The sequence below is a fragment of the Idiotropiscis lumnitzeri genome, unplaced genomic scaffold (genome assembly GCF_059441095.1).
Source record: "Idiotropiscis lumnitzeri isolate Australia: NSW breed Sydney's pygmy pipehorse unplaced genomic scaffold, RoL_Ilum_1.0 HiC_scaffold_51, whole genome shotgun sequence".
NCBI lineage: Eukaryota > Metazoa > Chordata > Actinopteri > Syngnathiformes > Syngnathidae > Idiotropiscis > Idiotropiscis lumnitzeri.
Genome location: NW_028283589.1, coordinates 710742 through 720040, shown reverse-complemented (window position 1 = coordinate 720040; position 9299 = coordinate 710742).

Here is a 9299-nt window from a genome sequence, read left to right as displayed (position 1 = left end):
CTGAATATCCTCAAATGTGAAAGATTTCCAGAAGATGGATCATCTGAATCATTTTGCAGGAACTTTTGTTGCCACGGAGAATAATCAGACTCTGCAGCACCGTAATAGCCACGCCCTTTGAAGGAAAGTCGTAAAAATAGGGATAGAGTAAGATCAATGTCTTGAGTCTTTTCTAGCCAATTTTCAATCGGATTCGTTAAAAGGGCACCGTGCAGTACGTCAAAATGTAAAAATTTATATTGATTGGCGCAAGGTGTATAACTGAATCTAAACATATAGATGTCTTCAGGTACCGACTCTTTATGTACATGTGAAGTTTTGGATTTTTAGCAGCATGTGCAGGAGAGTTATTAAGCATTTTGTCCATTGCGGCGAAGGAAATCTTAAGTGAAAACTTTGAAGCCCCGCCCCCGTCATATAGTATTTCGGAAACAAAAAATTTTAGCCCCAGTGTTTGTCCCAGGTCTTCAGATGCTACAGACAGAATTTTAAGGCAATCAGATGAAGCCTTTAGGATCAGGGTGCAAAAGAATGACCCCTGTAAACATGCAAAAAAGGGCAAAAATCGGACTTTCAAAAATTCATAACTCACTTCCTGTTCATATTAGACGTTAAAATATCAAATTTTTCGCCATGCCCGATGAGACTGCCAAGTTTGGTGAGTTTTTGTGCATGTTTCGGGGGTCAAAAATGCGATCGAACAATCGGAAAAATAATATTAATAATAATTTCTACAAAAACAATAGGGACCTCGCCGCGGTCGCTGCTCGGGCCCCAATAATAATTTCTACACAAAGTCCATTGTGGTGACCCGCCCCCTTTTAAGTAAATTCAAAATGGCCGACTTCCTGTAAAACCTAGCTCATTGCTCCAAGAGACTTTTTTGTAGGTCTTGGTCTTATACATACAGTGAACCCTCGCTACTTCGCGGTTCACCTTTCGCGGGTTCAGTGCTTCGCGGGTCTAAAAAATATTCGGGGGCATTGTAGTTTCGCCGAGCGGCACGACGGGGCGCTGGAGCAGTTAGACGGCCGGCGTGCGCCGAAGAAGAGCGTGGGCGAAGAGGAGAGTGGACGAAGAGAGCACGTTCCCCCGGACACGATCGGTGGCGACGTTTCGCGCGGTTCGGACCGTACCAGAGCTCCGGCCGGCGTGCATGGCAGTTAAGCCGTAGAGGAGCACCTTCCCCGGGCACGGGCGGTGCCAAGCGGCCCCTAAGTTTAACCGAATGGAAGCTCCGGAGGAGGAGGGCATGCTCGCGTCACAGTAAGCCGAAGAGGAGCACCTTCCCCGGGCACGGGCGGTTCCAAGCGGCCCCTAAGTTTAACCGAATGGAAGCTCCGCAGGAGGAGGGCATGCTCGCGTCACAGTAAGCCGAAGAGGAGCACCTTCCCCGGGCACGGGCAGTGCCAAGCGGCCCCTAAGTTTAACCGAATGGAAGCTCCGGGGGAGGAGGGCGGGCGTGTGTCACAGTGAAGCCGAATTGGAGCACCTCTTCTGCCCGGGCACGAGCGGAGCGCGAGGCTGTCAGTTATGAATGAATAAATGAATGAATAAATAAAGAATGCCACCTTTCATTTCACAGGGCACACCGGACGGCGTACCAGCAGGTAAAAGTCGGAGTAATTAAATAAATACAAAAAGAATGGTTGGGGAATAAAAAAATAATAAGTTTTAATAATAATTTGTTTTTTTTGTTTTAACATGAATTTCACTCTCTGTCTCTCTCTCTCCCCCCGTATATATATATATATATATATATATATATATATATATATAGATATATATATATATATATTTATATATTTATTATATATATTGTATATTTTTTTTAAGCATTTTTGAAGGTGCGCCGCTACTTCGCGGATTTTCAGTTTTTGCGGGTGGTCTCGGTCCCCATTAACCGCGATAACCGAGGGTTCACTGTACTCCATAAAATTTACAAAAAGCGAGGTGAAACACTCAACCAGGGCTGCTTTTTTGAACATTTCTCGAGGGCCATGGCGAGCCATTTCAAAAAAGCTGCACAACTAACGTATAAAATATTGATAAATTTGCTCGGCCTGATGTGTGTGTAAAGTTTCACGAGTTGTCGTTCATATTTAGAACCTCATAATCAGCTTTGTTTTATTGCCGAACAGTGCAATGCCACTCCCACAACTTTTCATGAAAAAGGACGAATTTCGTATTGGGACATCCTCATGGCCGAAACAGTCATCCGAGCATATATGAGGGCGACCTTGTTGAGTTGCACGGAGAAAAACATCCAAGAAAATAACTTGTATTAGCTTTTACCAGTTGGTGGCGCTACTACTACGATGAAAAATAAGTTGGAAGATGTCTTCAGGGCTTAAGTATCCTCAAATGTGTGCAACTTCGAGAAGATAGGATCACCTGAGTCATGTTGCTGGAGCTTTTGTTGCCACAGAGTACAATCGGACTTTTCAGCACCGTAATAGCCACGCCTTTTGCCAAAACGTCACAAAATTCGGCAGAGAGTAAGATCATTGTCTTGAGTCTTTTCTGACTAATTTTCAGTCGGATTCGTCGAAAGGGCACCGTGCAGTACGTGAAAATTAAAATAAAAACAAATTTTTGATTCCACTTGGCGGCACTGTGTGTATAACAAAATAATAACATTAAGATGTCTTCAGGTCGGGACGTTTTATTTACAGGTGAAGGTTTGGATTTTTAGGAGCATGTGCAGGGGAGTTATTAAGCATTCATTTATTTGTATTAGGTTCATTTTGTCTTCTTATTATTGATATTTGACTGATTCATTAAAAGCAGACAATTATGTTTTAGGTTAATTTTTTACCTGACATGTTTCGGCGAGTCTTTCGCCTTCTTCAGAGTGTCGCATGATGGTGTCTTGAGACCCGTCTTTATCAGCTGATGTTCCATGAGGGTGTGACTTACCTGTCAAAAAAATGAAAAATCAGAGCAGTAAAAGAACAAGCACAACATGAACATTACAAATCAGCAATCACTGACCACTGCAAAAGGGAAAACCACATCATGGACCGGGAGAAGGGCAGGGTCATCCGCACCGAAGAGAACAAACAACAGCGCTGGATCAGAGAGGCCATTGAGATCTGCAAGCGAGGCATAAAAACCATGAACAGAGACAAGGGAGCCTTCATCCTCTCTACCACCTGGAGCAGCATTTTGGCGGAGTGAACGGACAGCGGGGGGCGTGACTTGCCTTCATTCTTGTGACAGGTAAGTCACGCCCTCATGGAACATCAGCTGATAAAGACGGGCCACAAGACACCATCATGTGACACTCTGAAGAAGGCGAAAGACTTTCGTATTGTGACATCCTCAAGGCCTAAACACTCATCCGAGCAAATGTAAGGTAGATTTTGTTAACCTGCCCGGAGAAAAAAATCAACGAAAATAATTTGTATTTGTTTTAACCAGTTGGTGGCGCTACCACTGCGATCAAAAATAAGTTGGCAGCCGTCTTCAGGGCCTGAATATCCTCAAATGTGAAAAATTTCGAGAAGATGGATCATCTGAATCATTTTGCAGGAACTTTTGTTGCCACGGAGAATAATCAGACTCTGCGGCACCGTAATAGCCACGCCCTTCGAAGGAAAGTCACAAAAATAGGGATAGAGTAAGATCAATGTCTTGAGTCTTTTCTAGCCAATTTTCAATCAGATTCGTTAAAAGGGCACCGTGCAGTACGTCAAAATGTAAAAAATGATATTGATTGGCGCAAGGTGTATAACTGAATATAAACATATAGATGTCTTCAGGTACAGACTCTTTATGTACATGTGAAGTTTTGGATTTTTAGCAGCATGTGCAGGAGAGTTATTAAGCATTTTGTCCATTGCGGCGAAGGAAATCTTAAGTGAAAACTTTGATGCCCCGCCCCCGTCATATAGTATTTCGGAAACAAAAAATTTTAGCCCCAGTGTTTGTGCCAGGTCTTCAGATGCTACAGACAGAATTTTAAGGCAATCAGATGAAGCCTTTAGGATCAGGGTGCAAAAGAATGACCCCTGTAAACATGCAAAAAAGGGCAAAAGTCGGACTTTCAAAAATTCATAACTCACTTCCTGTTCATATTAGACGTTAAAATATCAAATTTTTCGCCATGCCCGATGAGACTGCCAAGTTTGGTGAGTTTTTGTGCATGTTTCGGGGGTCAAAAATGCGATCGAACAATCGGAAAAATAATAATAATAATTTCTACAAAAACAATAGGGACTTCGCAGCGGTCGCTGCTCAGGCCCTAATAATAATAATAATAATAATAATAAAAGTAATAATATTTTCTACAAAAACAATAGGGACCTCGCCGCGGTCGCTGCTCGGGCCCCAATAATAATTTCTACACAAAGTCCATTGTGGTGACCCGCCCCCTTTTAAGTAAATTCAAAATGGCCGACTTCCTGTAAAACCTAGCTCATTGCTCCAAGAGACTTTTTTGTAGGTCTTGGTCTTATACATACAGTGAACCCTCGCTACTTCGCGGTTCACCTTTCGCAGGTTCAGTGCTTCGCGGGTCTAAAAAATATTCGGGGGCATTGTAGTTTCGCCGAGCGGCACGACGGGGCGCTGGAGCGGTTAGACGGCCGGCGTGCGCCGAAGAAGAGCGTGGGCGAAGAGGAGAGTGGACGAAGAAGAGCACGTTCCCCCGGACACGATCGGTGGCGACGTTTCGCGCGGTTCGGACCGTACCAGAGCTCCGGCCAGCGTGCGTGGCAGTTAAGCCGTAGAGGAGCACCTTCCCCGGGCACGGGCGGTGCCAAGCGGCCCCTAAGTTTAACCGAATGGAAGCTCCGGAGGAGGAGGGCATGCTCGCGTCACAGTAAGCCGAAGAGGAGCACCTTCCCCGGGCACGGGCGGTTCCAAGCGGCCCCTAAGTTTAACCGAATGGAAGCTCCGGGGGAGGAGGGCGGGCGTGTGTCACAGTTAAGCCAAATTGGAGCACCTCTTCTGCCCGGGCACGAGCGGAGCGCGAGGCTGTCAGTTATGAATGAATAAATGAATAAATAAATAAAGAATGCCACCTTTCATTTCACAGGGCACACCGGACGGCGTACCAGCAGGTAAAAGTCGGAGTAATTAAATAAATACAAAAAGAATGGCTGGGGAATAAAAAAATAATACGTTTTAATAATAATTTGGTTTTTTTGTTATAACATGAATTTCACTCTCTCTCTCCCCGTATATATATATATATATATATATATATATATTTATTATATATATTGTATATTTTTTTTAAGCATTTTTGAAGGTGCACCGCTACTTCGCGGATTTTCAGTTTTCAGTTAACCGCGATAACCGAGGGTTCACTGTACTCCATAAAATTTACAAAAAGCGAGGTGAAACACTCAACCAGAGCTGCTTTTTTTAACATTTCTCGAGGGCCATGGCGAGCCATTTCAAAAAAGCTGCACAACTAACGTATAAAATATTGATAAATTTGCTCGGCCTGATGTGTGTGTAAAGTTTTACGAGTTGTCGTTCATATTTAGAACCTCATAATCAGCTTTGTTTTATTGCCGAACAGTGCAATGCCACTCCCACAACTTTTCACGAAAAAGGACGAATTTCGTATTGTGACATCCTCATGGCCGAAACAGTCATCCGAGCATATATGAGGGCGACCTTGTTGAGTTGCACGGAGAAAAACATCCAAGAAAATAACTTGTATTAGCTTTTACCAGTTGGTGGCGCTACTACTACGATGTAAAATAAGTTGGTAGATGTCTTCAGGGCTGAAGTATCCTCAAATGTGTACAATTCGAGAAGATAGGATCATCTGAGTCATGTTGCCGGAGCTTTTGTTGCCACAGAGTACAATCGGACTTTTCAGCACCGTAATAGCCACGCCTTTTGCCAAAACGTCACAAAATTCGGCAGAGAGTAAGATCATTGTCTTGAGTCTTTTCTGACTAATTTTCAGTCGGATTCGACAAAAGGGCACCGTGCAGTACGTGAAAATTAAAATAAAAACAAATTTTTGATTCCACTTGGCGGCGCTGTGTGTATAACAAAATAATAACATTAAGATGTCTTCAGGTCGGGACGTTTTATTTACAGGTGAAGGTTTGGATTTTTAGGAGCATGTGCAGGGGAGTTATTAAGCATTCATTTATTTGTATTAGGTTCATTTTGTCTTCTTATTATTGATATTTGACTGATTCATTAAAAGCAGACAATTATGTTTTAGGTTAATTTTTTCACTGACATGTTTCGGCGAGTCTTTCGCCTTCTTCAGAGTGTCGCATGATGGTGTCTTGAGCTGATGTTCCATGAGGGTGTGACTTACCTGTCAAAAAAATGAAAAAAATCAGAGCAGTAAAAGAACAAGCACAACATGAACATTACAAATCAGCAATCACTGACCACTGCAAAAGGGAAAACCACATCATGGACCGGGAGAAGGGCAGGGTCATCCGCACAGAAGAGAACAAACAACAGCGCTGGATCAGAGAGGCCATTGAGATCTGCAAGCGAGGCATAAAAACCATGAACAGAGACAAGGGAGCCTTCATCCTCTCTACCACCTGGACCAGCATCTTGGCGGAGTGAACGGACAGCGGGGGGCGTGACTTGCCTTCATTCTCGTGACAGGTAAGTCACGCCCTCATGGAACATCAGCTGATAAAGACGGGTCACAAGACACCATCATGTGAAACTCTGAAGAAGGCGAAAGACTTTCGTATTGTGACATCCTCAAGGCCTAAACACTCATCCGAGCAAATATAAGGTAGATTTTGTTAACCTGCCCGGAGAAAAACATCAACGAAAATAATTTGTATTTGTTTTAACCAGTTGGTGGCGCTACCACTGCGATCAAAAATAAGTTGGCAGCCGTCTTCAGGGCCTGAATATCCTCAAATGTGAAAAATTTCGAGAAGATGGATCATCTGAATCATTTTGCAGGAACTTTTGTTGCCACGGAGAATAATCAGACTCTGCGGCACCGTAATAGCCACGCCCTTCGAAGGAAAGTCACAAAAATAGGGATAGAGTAAGATCAATGTCTTGAGTCTTTTCTAGCCAATTTTCAATCATATTCGTTAAAAGGGCACCGTGCAGTACGTCAAAATGTAAAAAATGATATTGATTGGCGCAAGGTGTATAACTGAATATAAACATATAGATGTCTTCAGGTACCGACTCTTTATGTACATGTGAAGTTTTGGATTTTTAGCAGCACGTGCAGGAGAGTTATTAAGCATTTTGTCCATTGCGGCGAAGGAAATCTTAAGTGAAAACTTTGAAGCCCCGCCCCCGTCATATAGTATTTCGGAAACAAAAATTTTTAGCCCCAGTGTTTGTCCCAGGTCTTAAGATGCTCCAGACAGAATTTTAAGGCAATCAGATGAAGCCTTTAGGATCAGGGTGCAAAAGAATGACCCCTGTAAACATGCAAAAAAGGGCAAAAATCGGACTTTCAAAAATTCATAACTCACTTCCTGTTCATATTAGACGTTAAAATATCAAATTTTTCGCCATGCCCGATGAGACTGCCAAGTTTGGTGAGTTTTTGTGTATGTTTCGGGGGTCAAAAATGCGATCGAACAATCGGAAAAATAATAATAATAATAATTTCTACAAAAACAATAGGGACCTCGCCGCGGTCGCTGCTCGGGCCCCAATAATAATTTCTACACAAAGTCCATTGTGGTGACCCGCCCCCTTTTAAGTAAATTCAAAATAGCCGACTTCCTGTAAAACCTAGCTCATTGCTCCAAGAGACTTTTTTGTAGGTCTTGGTCTTATACATACAGTGAACCCTCGCTACTTCGCGGTTCACCTTTCGCGGGTTCAGTGCTTCGCGGGTCTAAAAAATATTCGGGGGCATTGTAGTTTCGCCGAGCGGCACGACGGGGCGCTGGAGCAGTTAGACGGCCGGCGTGCGCCGAAGAAGAGCGTGGGCGAAGAGGAGAGTGGACGAAGAGAGCACGTTCCCCCGGACACGATCGGTGGCGACGTTTCGCGCGGTTCGGACCGTACCAGAGCTCCGGCCGGCGTGCGTGGCAGTTAAGCCGTAGAGGAGCACCTTTCCCGGGCACGGGCGGTGCCAAGCGGCCCCTAAGTTTAACCGAATGGAAGCTCCGGAGGAGGAGGGCATGCTCGCGTCACAGTAAGCCGAAGAGGAGCACCTTCCCCGGGCACGGGCGGTTCCAAGCGGCCCCTAAGTTTAACCGAATGGAAGCTCCGCAGGAGGAGGGCATGCTCGCGTCACAGTAAGCCGAAGAGGAGCACCTTCCCCGGGCACGGGCGGTGCCAAGCGGCCCCTAAGTTTAACCGAATGGAAGCTCCGGGGGAGGAGGGCGGGCGTGTGTCACAGTGAAGCCGAATTGGAGCACCTCTTCTGCCCGGGCACGAGCGGAGCGCGAGGCTGTCAGTTATGAATGAATAAATGAATGAATAAATAAAGAATGCCACCTTTCATTTCACAGGGCACACCGGACGGCGTACCAGCAGGTAAAAGTCGGAGTAATTAAATAAATACAAAAAGAATGGTTGGGGAATAAAAAAATAATAAGTTTTAATAATAATTTGTTTTTTTTGTTATAACATGAATTTCACTCTCTGTCTCTCTCTCTCCCCCCGTATATATATATATATATATATATATATATATATATATATATATATATTTATATATTTATTATATATATTGTATATTTTTTTTAAGCATTTTTGAAGGTGCGCCGCTACTTCGCGGATTTTCAGTTTTTGCGGGTGGTCTCGGTCCCCATTAACCGCGATAACCGAGGGTTCACTGTACTCCATAAAATTTACAAAAAGCGAGGTGAAACACTCAACCAGGGCTGCTTTTTTGAACATTTCTCGAGGGCCATGGCGAGCCATTTCAAAAAAGCTGCACAACTAACGTATAAAATATTGATAAATTTGCTCGGCCTGATGTGTGTGTAAAGTTTCACGAGTTGTCGTTCATATTTAGAACCTCATAATCAGCTTTGTTTTATTGCCGAACAGTGCAATGCCACTCCCACAACTTTTCATGAAAAAGGACGAATTTCGTATTGTGACATCCTCATGGCCGAAACAGTCATCCGAGCATATATGAGGGCGACCTTGTTGAGTTGCACGGAGAAAAACATCCAAGAAAATAACTTGTATTAGCTTTTACCAGTTGGTGGCGCTACTACTACGATGAAAAATAAGTTGGTAGATGTCTTCAGGGCTTAAGTATCCTCAAATGTGTGCAACTTCGAGAAGATAGGATCACCTGAGTCATGTTGCTGGAGCTTTTGTTGCCACAGAGTACAATCGGACTTTTCAGCACCGTAATA